Consider the following 16019-nt stretch of genomic DNA (forward strand, 5'->3'; position numbering starts at 1 on the left):
TGGAATTTTCATGGGAAAGTCATAGGCCCAGATACTCTGAGCTGTCACGGAGAACAGTGCAGCAGCCAAAAATGCTGCGCTGCATTGCTGCATTGCGTGTAACTGTAACAAATGATGGACGGAATGCTGAATGATTCAAACATTCTCCCCCAGTCAAGAGATCTGGCTTAAATCCATCGTTCTTTGGCCCACTACGCCACCCCAATTTGGACCCAGCCGTATGCAAATCAGTCTTGGCCCTGTGCCTCATGGGAACAGTTCAGACCGGACTTCCAAGCCAGGTCCTCCCTTGACCAGAAATAAGAATCCTGGGACCGGTTTGGGGGTATATCACCCTTCATCAGCCAGGCTAGCTTGAATCCAGTGGCACTGTGAGCAATCGACCCACGTCTGCGCATTCCTGTCCCACTTAGGGCGAAAAGTGTGACTGCAACAAATGATGGACGGAATGCTGAATGATTCAAACATTCTCCCCAGGCAAGAGATGTGGGTTAAATCCATTGTTCTTTGGCCCACTACGCCACCTCAGTTTGGACCTAGCCATATGCAAATCATTCTTGACCTTGTGCCTCATGGGAACAGTCCAAACCGAACTGCGTAGCCAGGTCTTCCCTGGACCAGAAACAAGCATCCTGGGACCAGTTTCGAGGTATATCACCCTTCATCAGCAAGGATAGCTGGAATCCAGTGGCACAGTGAGCAAGGGACCCATGTCTGGGCATACCCGTCCCACTTGGGCAAAAAGTGTATCTGCAACAAATGATGGACCGAATGCTGAATGATTCAAGCATTCTCCCTGAGTCAAGAAATCTGGGTTAAATCCATCATTCTTTGGCCCACTACAGCAACCCAGTTTCGACCTCGCCATGTGCAAATTAGTCTTCATCCTGTGCCTCACGGGAACAGTCCAGACCGAACTGCCAAGCCAGGTCCTCCCTGGACCGGAAACAAGCATCCTGTGACTGGTATGGGGTATATAAACCCTTAAGCAGCTAGGCTAGCTTGAATCTAGCGGCACGGTGAGCAAGGGACCCACGTCAGGGCATACCTGTCCCACGTAAGGCGAAAAGTGTAACTGCAACAAATGATGGATGGAATGCTGAATCATTCAAACATTCTCCCCCAGTCAAGAGATCTAGGTTAAATCCATTGTTTTTTGGCCTACTACGCCACTCCAGTTTGGACCCAGCCATATGTAAATCAGTCTTGACCCTGAGCCTCATGGGAATAGTTCAGCCCGAACTGCCAAGCCAGGTCCTCCCTGGACTGGAAACAAGCATCCTGGGACCGGTTTCGGGGTATATATCCCTTCATCAGCCAGGCTAGCTGGAATCCAGTGGCACAGGGAGCAAGAGACCCACGTCTAGGGCATACCCGTCCCAATTAGGTTGAAAAGTGTAACTGCAACAAATGATGGACGGAATGCTGAATGATTCAAACATTCTCCCCCAGGCTAGAGATCTGGGTTAAATCCATTGTTCTTTGGCCCACTATGCCACCCCAGTTTGGACCCGCCATATGCGAATCAGTCTTGACCCTGTGCCTCATGGGAATAGTTCACACCAAACTGCCAAGCCAGGTCCTCCCTGGACCAGAAACAAGCATCCTGGGACCAGTTTTGAGGTACATCACCCTTCATCCACCAGGCTAGCTTGAATCCAGTGGCATAGTGAACAAGGGACCGATATCTGGGCACAGCCGTCCCACTTAGGGTGAAAAGTGTAACTGCAACAAATGATGGGTGGGATGCTGAATGATTCAAACATTTGTGGCAGGGGGGAGCAGAAGAGTGCCCTATTCACAAAGATATGACCCTCTCCAACCCTCTCCCTAGCGGTGGTACTGGTTTCAGGTGCCGAGCACCACGCACACACAGTAGCGCCATAGTGCTAGGGTGTGTGCGTGAGTGTAGCATAGGTTTTGCACAGGAAGGAAATCCTTCCTGCACAAAAATCTATGCTTAGACAAGTGAAAAAGCTTTTCCTCATTTGTATGTACGCTGCACAGTGCAGCAGGCATGCAAAGTCGGAAATGCACGTAGTAATTTCTCAGATTAACCCCTGCTTTTGAGCGGCGCTAATGTTTTACGCTAAACCCTTTTTACTGATATTTGAGAATAGGTTTTAGCATCAAAAGGCATAGGTGGTAGCACGGGTATGCCCATGTACCACGCATTTAACGAGGAACCCTAGGTTGATGTCTCTTTTTACCTGCTGAGAAGTGTAAAGGGGAGAAGCAACTCGATTTTAGCAATTCAACTCTCGGTAGTAACCATAGTTCAAAAGATAACGGACTCCACCTTCAATTTAAGAGTTTATTACAAAGCCAAAAACAACTGAATATGTAAGCACTTCAAGACAAAATTGTAAAAATACATAGGAACTAACACAAATCCAAACCTACAAATGAGTCTACTCTGATGAATCATGAAGAGAATAAACAGCTCCAAAATTAATACACAAGCAAGGACTGCTCCAACATTTAAGTCACACTTCATCTGTGGCTGAAAAGTGGAAATCATTAGACTATTCCTACTCTATCTCTAAGATGACATCCCTACTTAGCATTTCTCAGGCAGAGTCAGTTAAAGGTGTCAGCTAGTGAAGGCTTCCTAAGAAGCACATTCACAATGTAAGTCAGGTAGCCAAAGCTACAGAGCTTGTTCTAAAATACTCCTCCTAGATCAATCTTCTAACCCCTTCTCTTAACTCATCCTGTCACTTTCTGCCTCTCCTCCCTCGGGGCACTTTCCCTAATACAAAATACAAATATGTAAAACACGCCCACAGATCACCTAATGCTAACGGAAATCTCTCCTAGATAGTTTTTCACAGTCTTCTCCAAGTGTAGTCTGATGACCTTGGTTCTCAGGCCTCCTCAACGAGAAAGAAGATTGGTTCCCAATTATCGGTCTTCTATATACTTTGTTTCACTTCTCCTCCACACCTAACTCCTAAAACAAAAGGTGTTAGTTCTAACTAACAAAGGCAGCTTCTTCCACCTGCAACTGAAACGTGAGAACAGAACATCCTTGCGTGCACATGAAATTTGCTGACTACTTCTAAATGCGAGAGCTTACCAGGGAAATTACATTTCCAGGCCTACACAATTCGGCTAACATAAGAATAACGAATAGGCCTTTCATAGCACAAAATGAGCATTCATTTAGGCCTTTAAACATCAGGATTTACACAAATGTCAATAATGCTTCTTGTTGCAAACATCTACAATTATTACATGTTAATCATAACTCATTATTTCTTCGTGCAGTTTTCAACATGGTGCACGTTTAAATCAGAAATGTATTTAACTACACGTAAGCTTTACGTTAGGCAGCTGAAATATACTGAAGGTTACAATTTCACACAAAAACATCAATCAATCAATCAATCAAGGTATTTGTAGAGCGCGCTACTCACCTGTGAGGGTCTCAAGGCGCTGGGAGGGGGGGGGGGGTTTCTACTGCTCGAAGAGCCAGGTCTTGAGTAGCCTCCTGAAGGTTATTAGATCTTCGGTCTGCCTTAGGAGGATGGAGAGGGTGTTCAAGGACTTGGCTTCGAGGTAGGAGAACGATCTGCCCCCTTAGGTTGCTCTCCGGATGCGAGGGACGGTAGCCAGGGCATGGTCGGTGGAGCAGAGCTGGCAGTTCGGGGTGTAGAAGGTGAGTCGTCTGTTGAGGTATGCTGGTCCGGTGACGTAGAGTGCCTTGTGAGCGTGGGTGAGGAGCTTAAAGGTGATCCTCTTGTTGACGGGTAGCCAGTGCAGGTCTCTCAGGTGGGATGTGATGTGGCTGTGGAGGGGATGTCAAGGATCAGACGTGCAGAGGCGTTCTGTATGTGTTGCAGTCGTTTCAGCAGTTTGGCCAGTCCTCCCGTGTAGAGGGCGTTTCCGTAGTCCAGCCTGCTGCCGACGAGCACCATTCTTCTTGAGTCAGTGGGGATCTACCTGTAGATCTTTCGGAGCATGCGGAGGATGTTGAAACAGGAGGATGAGATAGCGTTGGCTTGCGTGGTCATGGAGAGTGTTGAGTCGAGGATAAATCTCAAGATGAGTGCGTGGTCAGTGGGTGTCGGTGCTGCTCCCAGGGTGGTCGGCCACCAGGAGTTGTCCCAGGCTGAGGGGGTGGAACCGAGGATGAGGACTTCCGTCTTGCCCGAGTTCAGCTCCAGGCGGCTGTTCTTCATTCGGCAACGGCTTTAATTCCTTCTTGTAGGTTGGTTTTGGCGGTGAGAGGGTTCTTGCTGAGGGAGAGGATCAGCTGTGTGTCATTGGCGTAGGAGATGAGGTTGAGGTCATGGAGTCTGGCGACGTGTGCGAGCGGGGCCATGTAGATGTTTCACTGTGTCGGGCTGAGGGATGATCCTTGGTGTACACCGCAGATGATCTTAGAGGCTTCGGATCAGAAGGGGGAGGCGGACGCTCTGTGTTCTGTCGGTGAGGAAGGAGGAGGTCCAGTCCAGTGCTTTGCCTCGGACTCCAGCGTTGTGGAAGCGGGAGTAGGGTGCGGTGGCAGACAGTGTCGAAAGCGGCTGACAGGTCCAGGAGAATGAGGGCCACGGTCTCGCCATTGTCCAGCAGGGCCCTGATGTCATCGGTGGCGGTGAGGAGGGCTGTTTTGGTGCTGCAGCTGCTCCAGAACCCGGACTGGGACTAGTCCAGGTTGTTGTTCTCCTCGAGGTAGCGGGTCAGCAGTTTGTTGACGGTTTTCACGCTGACCATCACCGGGAACAGGAGCAGGGAGATGGGCCGGAAGTTCTTGAGGCCCCGTGGGCCTGCCTTGGGTTTCTTGAGCAGGGCGATGATCTCTGCATGCTTCCAGCTCTCTGGGAAGGTCGCAGACTCGAAGGAGATGTTGATGGTCTTGCAGAGATGGGGTGCGATAGTGGCGCTGGCTTTGTTGAAGGTGTGGTGTGGGCACAGGTCTGATGGGGAGCCGGAGTGGATGATGCTCATGATTTTGATGGTGTCATCATCGTTGATTTTAGCCCAGGTGAGCAGGGGGTCACTCTGGGTGGTGGCCGCAAGGGCTGGGGTGCCGTTGCTGCACCTCACCCGCCAAGCCGAGCACCAGCAGCAACCACCTCAAGTGCATCTTGCTCAACACCCGATCCGTCCACAGACACGCCGTCGAACTCAGGAACCTGCTCGACACAACATCACCAGACGTCGCCTTCCTCACGGAAACCTGGATGAATGCCTCTTCAGTGCCCGACATCGCCATCCCGGATGGATACAAGATCCCCCGGAGGGACCGCGGCAACCAGACTGGAGGAGGCGTCGCCATCGTACACAAGAACACCATCCGCATCACGACCAGCACCGACGACACCTTCACCGCCGCCGAACACCTCCACTTCCAGATACACACCGACCCCAAGACCACACTCAGAGGCCCCCTCATCTACAGACCCCCGGGACCATGCACACAATTCAGCGAAGACATCACAGACTTCATCAGCCCGCACGCCCTCCCCTCCGTTGACTACATCCTCCTAGGGGACCTCAACTTCCACCTGGAGAAAAACAAGGACAGCAATACCACCACCCTGCTGGACAACCTCGCCAACCTCGGTCTCAAGCAACTGGTGCACACCCCCACCCACTACGCCGGCCACACGCCTGACCCAGTCTTCTCCTCCAGCAAGTACATCTCCTTCAGCCACTCCACCGGACTTCACTGGACTGACCACAGCTGCGTCCACTTCAGCTTCAGAAGAACCACGACCCACCAACATCCGCAACAGGTTCCTCGCAGGAACTGGAACAAGATCACCGCCGACCAGCTCACCACCTCCCTCAGCCAGAACCCTCTTGCCAGCACAACGGACCCCAACGAAGCAGCCAGCAACCTCACACAGTGGATCACCAACTGCGCAGATGACCTTGCACAACTGAAGACCCCTCCCAGCAGACACGGCAGCAAGAAAGCCTCTTGGTTCACCGACGAACTTAAGAACTCCAAGAAGAACTGCCTCACCCTCGAGAAAGCCTGGCGCAACGACCAGACCACAGACAACATGACTGCCCTCAAGCACACCACCCGCAAACACCACCAGCTGATCCGCACCACCAAGTAGACAGCATTCAAAGAACAACTGGACAACAACGGCCACAACAGCAAGGAACTCTTCAGCATCGTCAAAGAGCTCTCCAACCCCAGCGCCGGAAGCAACAACATCACTCCCTCGCAAGACCTCTGCGACTCACTCGCCTCATTCTTCCACCGCAAGATCGCCGAAATACACAACAGCTTCGGTGCACCAACCGCGCACGCGACCACCGAACCAACGCCCCCCACCACCACCCTCTGCGCCTGGACCCCGGTCAGCACCAAAGACACCACCCGCACGATGAACACCATCTACTCCGGATCCCCAACCGACCCCTGCCCCCACCACGTCTTCAACAAGGCCTTCTCCATCATCGCACCCCAACTCCGGGACATCATCAACGCCTCCTTCAACACCGCCACCTTCCCTGAAAGCTGGAAGCACGCCGAGCTCAGCGCCCTCCTGAAGAAACCAACAGCGGACCCCACCGACCTCAAGAACTTTCGCCCCAACTCGCTCCTCCCTTTTCCTGCCAAAGTCATCGAGAAGACCATCAACAGACAGCTTGCCGCCTCCTCGAGACAAACGGATCCCTCGACCATTCATAGTCAGGCTTCCGAGCCAACCACAGCACCAAGACCGCCCTCATCGCAGCCACTGACGACATCAGATCCCTGCTAGACAACGGGGAAACAACGGCCCTCATCCTCCTGGACCTCTCCGCAGCGTTCGACACTGTCTGCCACCGCACCCTAGTGCAGCACCTCAGCAACATCGGAATCCAAGAGAAGGCACTGGAGTGGATCATCTCGTTCCTCGCCGGAAGAACCCAGAGAGTCCGCCTCCCCTCGTTCAGATCCGAGGCCACCGAAGTCATCTGCGGCGTACCACATGGATCATCGCTCAGCCCCACCCTCTTCAACGTCTACATGAGCCCCCTCGCAGCCATCGCACGCCAACACAACCTCAACATCATCTCCTACGCCGACAACACCCAGCTGATCATCTCCCTCACCAACGACCCAGCCACCGCCAGAACCAGCCTACACGAAGGGATGAAAGACGTCGCTGAGTGGATGAAGAACAGCCGCCTGAAACTGAACTCAGACAAGACGGAAGTCCTCATCCTGGGGTCATCGCCCTCTGCCTGGGACGACTCCTGGTGGCCCCCTGCCCTGGGCACCACTCCCAAGCCAACGGACCACGCATGTAACCTGGGCTTCATCCTGGACTCCTCCCTCTCGATGACCAGACAAGTCAACGCCATCTCATCATCGTGCTTCAACACCCTGCGCATGCTCCGAAAGATCTTCCGATGGATCCCCACCGAAACCAGGAAGACGGTCACTCAGGCACTCGTCACCAGCCGACTGGACTACGGAAACACCCTCTACGCCGGAACCACAGCCAAACTTCAGAAAAGACTCCAACACATCCAGAACGCCTCCCCACGACTCGTCCTGGACATCCCCCGACACAGCCACATCTCCGGCCACCTGAGAGACCTGCACTGGCTCCCCGTCAGCAAGAGGATCACGTTCAGACTCCTCACTCATGCACACAAGGCCCTCCAGGACCTGGGCCCCAAGTACCTCAACAACCGCCTGACCTTCTACACGCCCACCCACCAGCTACGGTCGACCAGCCTCGCCCTCGCTGCCGTTACACGCATCCGCAGAGCCACCGCCGGAGGAAGATCCTTCTCCTACCTGGCAGCCAAGACATGGAACTCCCTCCCCATCCACCTTCGGCTAACCCAGGACCACCCCTCCTTCAGGAAGCAACTCAAGACCTGGCTTTTCGAGCAGTAACAAACCCTCCCCCCCAGCGCCTTGAGACCCTTCCGGGTGAGTAGCGCGCTATACAAATGTCATGATTGATTGATTGATTGATTGGTTGGCTGTCGTGGAGGTCTGGTTGTCGAAACTGTCGTGGATGTCAGCAATCTTGCGGTGGAAGAAGGAACCCAGGGAGTTGCACAGGTCTTGTGATGGTGGGATGTAGTTGGTGTTGGAGCTGGGAATGGAGAGCTCCTTCACAATGTTGAAGAGCTCTTTGCTGTTGTGTGCACTGTTGTCGAGGTGGTCCTTGAAGGAGGTCTCTTTAGTGTCTCTGATGAGGTGATGGTGTTGGCGCATGGCGTTCTTGTGGGCTGCTTGTTTCTCCGATGTCTGTTCGTGGTGCCATTTTTTCTCCAGTTTTCGGCAGGTTTGTTTGGAGATCTGGAGGTCCGCGGTGAACCAGCTGGCATACTTGTTGGTGTGTCTGTTGGAGGGATTCTTCATCGGGCTAGGTTGTTGGCGCAGTCATCGATTCAAAGTCTGAGGTTGCTGGCAGCGGCGTCGGGGTCGGTGGGGTCTGTTGGTGGGCTTCGGGCGAGGGCGGTGTTTAGGTGGTCTTCGGTGATTTTGCTCCAGCTGCAGAGGGGGATCTGTTGGGTGCAGTGGTGTGTGGTGGTTTTCCAGCAGGTGAAGTGGATGCAACGATCTTCGGTCCAGTGGAGTTCGGTGGTGTGGCTGAAGGAGATATGGGGACTTTCGGTGAAGATGAGATCAAGTGTGTGGCCGGCGGAGTGGGTGGGTGTGGTCACAAGCTGTCTGAGTCCGAGGTTGGCAAGGTTGTCAATCAGGGTGGTGGAGTTGGTGTTGTTGTTCTCGAGGTGGAAGTTCAGGTCCCCGAGGAAGATGTAGTCCATGGAGGCCAGGGTGTGCGTGCTGACGAAGTCAGTGATGGAGTCGCTGAACTGTGGCCGGGGTCCGGGGGGTCTATAGACGAGGGTTCTTCTGAGGGTGGTGTTGGGATCAGTGTGGACCTGGAAGTGCAGGTGTTCGACGGTGCTGAGGGTGTCGTCGTCGTTGATCGAGACCTTTAGGGTGGACTTGTGGATGATGGCGATTCCACCCCCGACACCATTGGTTCAGTCTCTGCGGATGATATTGTAGCCGTCCGGGATGGCTATGGCGATGTCAGGTGCCATGGAGGGGTTCAGCCAGGTCTCTGTCAGGAAGGCGATGTCCGGGGAGGATGTGTCGAGCAAGTCCCAGAGTTCGACGGCGTGTTTGTGTGCGTAGCAGGTGTTCAGGAGTATGCATCTGAGGTGGTTGTGTCCTGTCCTGGTGGGTGGGTTGGCGGGTCCGATGCTGGTGAAGCTGCAGCTCCCGCAGGAGAAGGGTCCTTGGGTGCAGCTTGGGGCGGCCAGGAAGCAGGTGTGTGATCGTCCGGTGTTGAGAGCGTGGAGGGTGCTGGCCTTGTGGCATTCGCGGAGGCCAGAGGTTCTGGCGCAGGGAGCGATCCAGGCATGGACGGGTGCAGACAGGCTTGCCTTAGGCACGCCTTTGGTGCGCCAGGGGCCGCCATAAGAAAGGGAGGTGGGAGGGAGGAGCAGCTGGGAGGAGGGAGTGGACGAATGGGCGTGCGGGTCCGCACGGGACGCAGCGGCGGGAAAGACGGGGGCAGGAGCGGTGAAGGACCAGAAGGCAAAAAGGCACAGAGTACAGGGGGAATGAGGAAAAAAAGGGGCAGATAAACAAATAGGCAATACAGGTACAAAAAACAAAGGGCACAGAATGCAAATGGGATGGAGGAAAGAAAATAGGGAGATAAACAAATGGGCAATACAGGTACAAAAACAACCTAATAAGCAGAAGCAATACAATTACAAGTAACGAACAGTTAACCAAATAAGACAAACCTACGGCCTATCACTGGCAACCAGGGATGAGGCGCAGGTGGTAGCCTGCGGGTGGAGGCGGGCCTCGAACTCGGCACAGCAGCGGCAGGTGGGCTCAGGGCACGGTCACCCAGGTGGTGCTGTGCGGCGTGGAGAGCGACCTGTCTTAGGAAGGGTCAAGGGTTGCTCTCCCTACTGTGCTGCAGCCTCAATAAGAAGGGGAGGTGGGAGGGAGGAGCAACTGGGAGGAGGGTGTGGACGAATGGGCGTGTGGGGGGCAGGGCCGCAGGGGACGCAGCGGTGGGAAAGACGGGGGCAGGTGCGGCGAAGGACCAGAAGGCAAAAAGGGAACAGAGTACAGGGGGAATGAGGGAAAAAATGAGCAGTTAAACAAATGGGCAACACAAGTCCAAAAAACAAAGGGCACAGAATACAAAGGAGAAGGAGGAAAGAAAGTGGACAGATAAACAATTGGGCAATACAGGTACAAAACAAAGGGCATAGAATGCAAAGGGGAAGGAGGAAAGAAAACAGGCAGATAAACAACTGGGCAATAGAGGTACAAAAACAACCTTATAAGCAGAAGCAATACAATTACAAGAAACAAACAGTTAACCAAACCTACGGCCTACCACTGGCCTCCAGGGATGAGGCGCAGGTGGTAGCCTGCGGGTGGAGGCAGGCCTCGAACCCTGCACAGCAGCGGCAGCTGGGCTCAGGGCACGGTCACACAGGTGGTGCTGTGCGGCGTGGAGATTGACCTGCCTAAGGAAGGGTCAAGGGTCACATCATTTGATTTCTCTTCTGTATGCATGAAATACTTTTCAATTACTTCACTTGCACATTTTGTTATTACGATACAATTCTACTGACCAAAATTAATATAACACAAGAATATATGTGGATGCGAACTATCCCTGATTATGATGCACCCCTACAATTTTAGAACACCATCTCGCTCCATCAATGCAAAGTAATGCAAAGCAGCATTTCACAATGCTTTGCGTTACTGTTCCATACAAAACAACGAAAATACCAGTTTTGTTCGTTTGTGAATCCTATGAAAGGTTTAGTGTTGTCTAGCATTACAAAAGTCATGCTAACCCGATGCTAAACCTTTGAGAATCTGGGCCCTAGTCACTTCTGGTACACCCATACAAGTACACTCCTGTGCCATAAAGAAACACCTTGCAGAACAAAGCTTATATTATCTGCAACACTGTCAGGGCCGGACTGGAAACAGCAACCGGCCCTGGCAGATTGCTGCCCGACTGGCCCTGGGAGCAGGGGTGGGGGTTGTTAGTAAGAAGCACTGCTCCCGCTTTTGTCACAGGGGACAAATATAGCAGCACTGCTGCAAAACCAGACCCCACCGCTCCGGCCCACTGGGAAAAACGCCTGGTGCACGCTGCGGCCAGTCTGGCCCTGAACACATTTTCAGAGAAAAAGAGCATTAAGGGCCAGAAATTGTATTTCAAAAGAGTTGTAGATAGTTTGGGAAAAGGCCCTCCTGAAATGCCATCTGCTCTCGGAAGAGCTAGGTGACATTTCCACATTCTGTATGTGAGGAAGTAGGTCTTCTCATTCTACGCTCTCTCTGCTGTTTTTGTTACAGTTGACCGTGGCAATACTCCCTGTTGTAGAATGTGTGGCATCTCTAGAAAAGTAAATGTCAAGCATCAGGATGCTTCTGACTAGCACAAGGCAAGTATACTTGATTGTCACATAGACTTGCGACCCAGAACACCAATTACCTGTTGTCTAACATATGCCCTTGCAAAACTGGGAATGTTACAATACCTTGATGGTAATTTAGCAACAAACTTCATCAGACACTCACAATACCTGCTCAAATGTATCGATTATTGGGAAAGAAATAATGTCACCATCAGGAATCGGCACCCATTATCTCTAACCCCGATTTTGCGTGCTTAGATTAAAAGAAGAGTAATCTTTACTAATTTTGGACACCAGGAGCGCTAATTGGTGATCAGGGTCCTTCACTGGTGAGCGCATTCCGGAAGTGCTCACTAGTAGACTTTAGAAAATAGTCGAAATTCCCTTTCACTGCAGGGTCATCATCAGCTAGCCCCCTGGGTCCAATAGGCCCATAACCAGTTTACCGCTTCAGCAGCAAGGAAGTTTGCAATGTAGCAGTGAGTCCCCCGGCGGTGGGCACTGATACTGCCCAGCTGCTCGTCAGCGAGTTGGCTGCACGCAGCTGTCTCCTGAACATTAGCAGCTGGCTGCAGCAGCGATTGGAGATGCTCCGTAGCGCCTCCTGCAGGGTAAGTCTTGTGCTTCTCAAATGTGGGGATTGGATTGCTATGCTCCTAGCTGGTGTCCCAGTGATGCACACACGCCGTCCTCCTAGTTTCACGGGGGCAACTCCGGCTCAGTTCTCGTTGCTTCATGGTGATCTATGGGTGACGGCTCGCATTTCTCCGATGACTGTGTGTAGCAACCACTTAGGTATCGGCAGCCCCTACTGGCATATGGGGTTGCCCTAACACTACTGGCCAAGAGCACCCTTGGTGTGTACAGGGGGAGTATCTCTCACCCTTCTCCAGCATGTCTCACCAACTCACAGGAATGCAGCAATGGACACATTTGTCTGGTGGGATTCCTCTGCTCCTCGTGTCTTCACAAAGCAGATTTGGGCTTCCCAAAATGGAATTAAGGGTCCCCCTTGAATTGTGCCATTACAAGCACACATGCACTCAGTGTATGTACACAGAAAATACACTATATAGTGATGTCGTCTCCGTGCATTGTGCTATAACAGACACACATACATTCAGCATACACATTCATTCTGTACACTCACTGCTAAGTATGGCAGTCTTTATGTTTTGTGTAAAGGCGTGCTACTAGTAAACTCACAGACTGCCAGTACACATGTTCCCCAGGCATGCACTGCACAACACTTCTCCCATCATGTATTGCACACCTTGCAAGCATACATATACTTAGCACATGATTTCACTGTGTGTGCACAGCACAACACTACATCTCCCATGTAACATTTCGTCACCTGTATGCATCCACCCAGTAAACACAATCACTAGGCATTTACTGGACAGCACCGCTCAGTCCCTGCAATGTACCCTTACCAGGCACATATATACCCATCACAGTCACCACTCCTGGGCTGGGCTACACTCTCCATCTAATGGATGTAGGAGAAAGGTGAGTTAAGCACACAGCAGTGGAACTTTAAAAAGGTACATGAGACTACAAGCATCCCTCCAGTGACAGGTCAAAAAGGACCTGCTCACATCTACTGATCAATACACAGTATACTGCTACCAATGCACTCACTATGCTTAACTCATGTTGAAAAAAAACAGTGGCTCCTGTGGAATAGATACTCAATAATGATTTGAAAACAAAGCGTAAATCGCATATATAAACAGGGGTTACTTGAGATGTCAAAGAGAAAGAACTGCAGATACACTGATATGGTTGTTCAATCAGTTGTATTGAAAAATTAAACTATGCTGAATAAATTCATACATATAGCGACAAATATTTACAGTTGTGTAATGTGTCCCAAGTGAAAATATGAACCAAAGCATTAGAATAACATTTGTGAAAAAATATGTGCAAGGTTTCAAATAGATTTTGTTGTTCACAAAAGTGACCACTTTCTTTCATCAAATTACATAACATCTATACAATCATAGAGTGCTATTTTCAAAGGTTCGCTTTTTCTCAATAGTCGACGGCGTTTCGACCCTAATATGGATATAGGGTCTCTTCAGGACCTACAGTGTTGGGGACATCTGGGAAAAAAAGAGATATATGTGTTTAGAATCTACTATGAGCTTGGAGCGCTAGATTTAGAGGTTAAGGGGCTGTCAGAGTTACCTGGTTTTCAGAATTGCTACAATACTGGTGGTGTGCGTGCAAACCGTGTAGAGGTGAAGTCAAAACTTACTCACTAGGCACCCTGGCCGGGTTGCCTAGTGAGCTATTCTAATGCTTTGGTTCATATTTTCAATTGGGACACAATACACAACTGTAAATATGTGTCGCATTATGTATGAATTTATTCACCATAGTTTAATTTTTCAATACAACTCATTAAACAACCATATCAGTGTATCTGCAGTTCTTTCTCTCTGACATCTCACATAACCCCTGTTTATGTACGCGATTTACGCTTTGTTTTTCAAATCATTATTGAGTATCTATTCCACAGGAGCCACTGTTTTTCTTAAAATACTTAATTACCCTGGTTCCGTTGTGAGTAGGGTCCCCTTGTCTTTCCTTTACACCTCATGTTGAAGGTAGTAGGCCACCACTATGAGGGTTTGGCCACCCCTCCCTCTCCAACAAGTCTGAAATCCATGAAACAGCATATGTCATGGTGCACATGAATGATCTATGCTTCCCTATGTGTTAGACTTTGCATCTGTAAGCATGTTTCCCCAATCAGTCAGTCAGTCAGTCAAAATACTTTTATTCGATTTTGATAAAAATCATAAAAAGACATTTCATACAAAGATTCATGATTACATTTACAAATACATTTAGTACAACATGTTAAAAAGAGGTTAAAATGCATGACCAAGGCTTTACAATGCAACCTTATAAAAGACAGTATATATATTTAAAAAGCTAAAAAATATCCGCAACGGCAGGTACAGTGCAAATGAGCAATTTAGTCTACAGTGAAAGGGAGTCATTATATGCTCACGGTAGGTACATGTTTAGCTTTAATGCGCGCTGCTGCGGCCAAAAAACTTCCCATGCAAAAGATTATGCGGACAGTACTCATTGATTGTTAATATAGGAGTGCCGGTTTAACTTGTCTGAAGCCCGCCTCCCTTAAAATTGGAAGCAAATATTGCTTTCGGGGCACTGAGAACAGTGTGCAAAACAGGACAAAGTGCGTGGTATCCTGTAATGAATGGTTGTCACAAGAGCACAGGGGGGCTGACTCTGGCTTGGCCCAAGATGGGTAATTTCCCAGTAGGTAAGGGATCAGATTTAATCTACATTTAGTCAGGAGGAACCTAAGAAATGGTCTTATCACTATTGTAAGGTAATGTTCCATGGAGGGGGAACATTTTGTTAGATAATGAGTCCTAACCGAGGGCTTCTGCAGTTCTATTTCCTCTCGGCTGGATCTTGCCAGGGACAAAAATTGCCTTTTGATCGAAACTATATCCTTGTTTGTAATTCTGTTAGGTGTTTCAAATAGTTCCAATCTTCCTAACCGATGAAATGACCTCCTCAGATAGTCCAACCAAGGGATCTTTTTGTGGTGTTCCAGTGACATGACGTCCTCCATAATATAGTGGTTCAGGGTGACCTCTTTGTTGAGCCATGTCTTTAGCCAGTAAATCAATGGGCCAGGTTTATCCTGTCAATTATATAGTCCAGACCCACCTCCGAATGAATTGAGTAGGTTGGGGTAGATGAGGGGACTGATAGTAATGAGCGTAAAAACCTGTTCTCTGCTCTCTGGATAGAATCAAGCTGTGCATAACCCCAGATTGGCGCACCGTGCATGGCTATTGACAAGCATTTCGAGATGTAAACCTTCAGTAGGGCCTCCATTGGCCTAGCGCCCAGTGTGAGAAGTTGGCCTGATATGTGGTGTTTCCAATTCTGGAACCACCTTGTATCAGTCCAAACAATCCCTTATGGTGTCTGGTTGTAAGTCAACCTTGTTAGACAAGCTATCCTAGGGGTAGCATGGACTAAGCAGCCTTAAAGGCTTAACTTAAGAGGTCGTGTTAAGTGAGCTGTTTTACCACATACAATCCTGTAATACCAAATGAAAGGACACCACACAAGTATATATTATAAAAATATATGTGTTTATTTCTAAATTAATCCCCAGTACTCTTTATGAGCAAAGGGGCACAAGCGTTAAATCAAAAGAACAGTATAACATACAAAGTAGCACAATTATGGATGAGGGCCGGTGGCCACTCAAACCGTATATTAAAAAAGTGGTATAAGAGATACCAATCGAACAGTGATTAGGCCTAGGGCCTAGAGAATCGCTGGGAGCAGTCTGGACTAGCAATGCTGAAGTCGGGAGAAGCCCGCGGGATTCGGGTGCAGCACGTAAAGTGCGGCTTGCACCAATGCAATGTCAATGGTGCGTAAAAGTTACACAAAGTGAGTTTAAAGATACTTCCGCTGAACCTAGAGGAACAAAACTTAAGACACAGACCCTAGAGGTGTGTACCAATGTGGGCACACCGGCGTTGCAATGTTACCTCACCCACAGGAAGTGGGTGCACAGGGTCGAAGTGGCGTCGGGTTTTGACACGCAGGCT

Source organism: Lissotriton vulgaris, chromosome 6 (genome assembly GCF_964263255.1).
Source record: "Lissotriton vulgaris chromosome 6, aLisVul1.2, whole genome shotgun sequence".
In the NCBI taxonomy this organism is placed as follows: Eukaryota; Metazoa; Chordata; class Amphibia; order Caudata; family Salamandridae; genus Lissotriton; species Lissotriton vulgaris.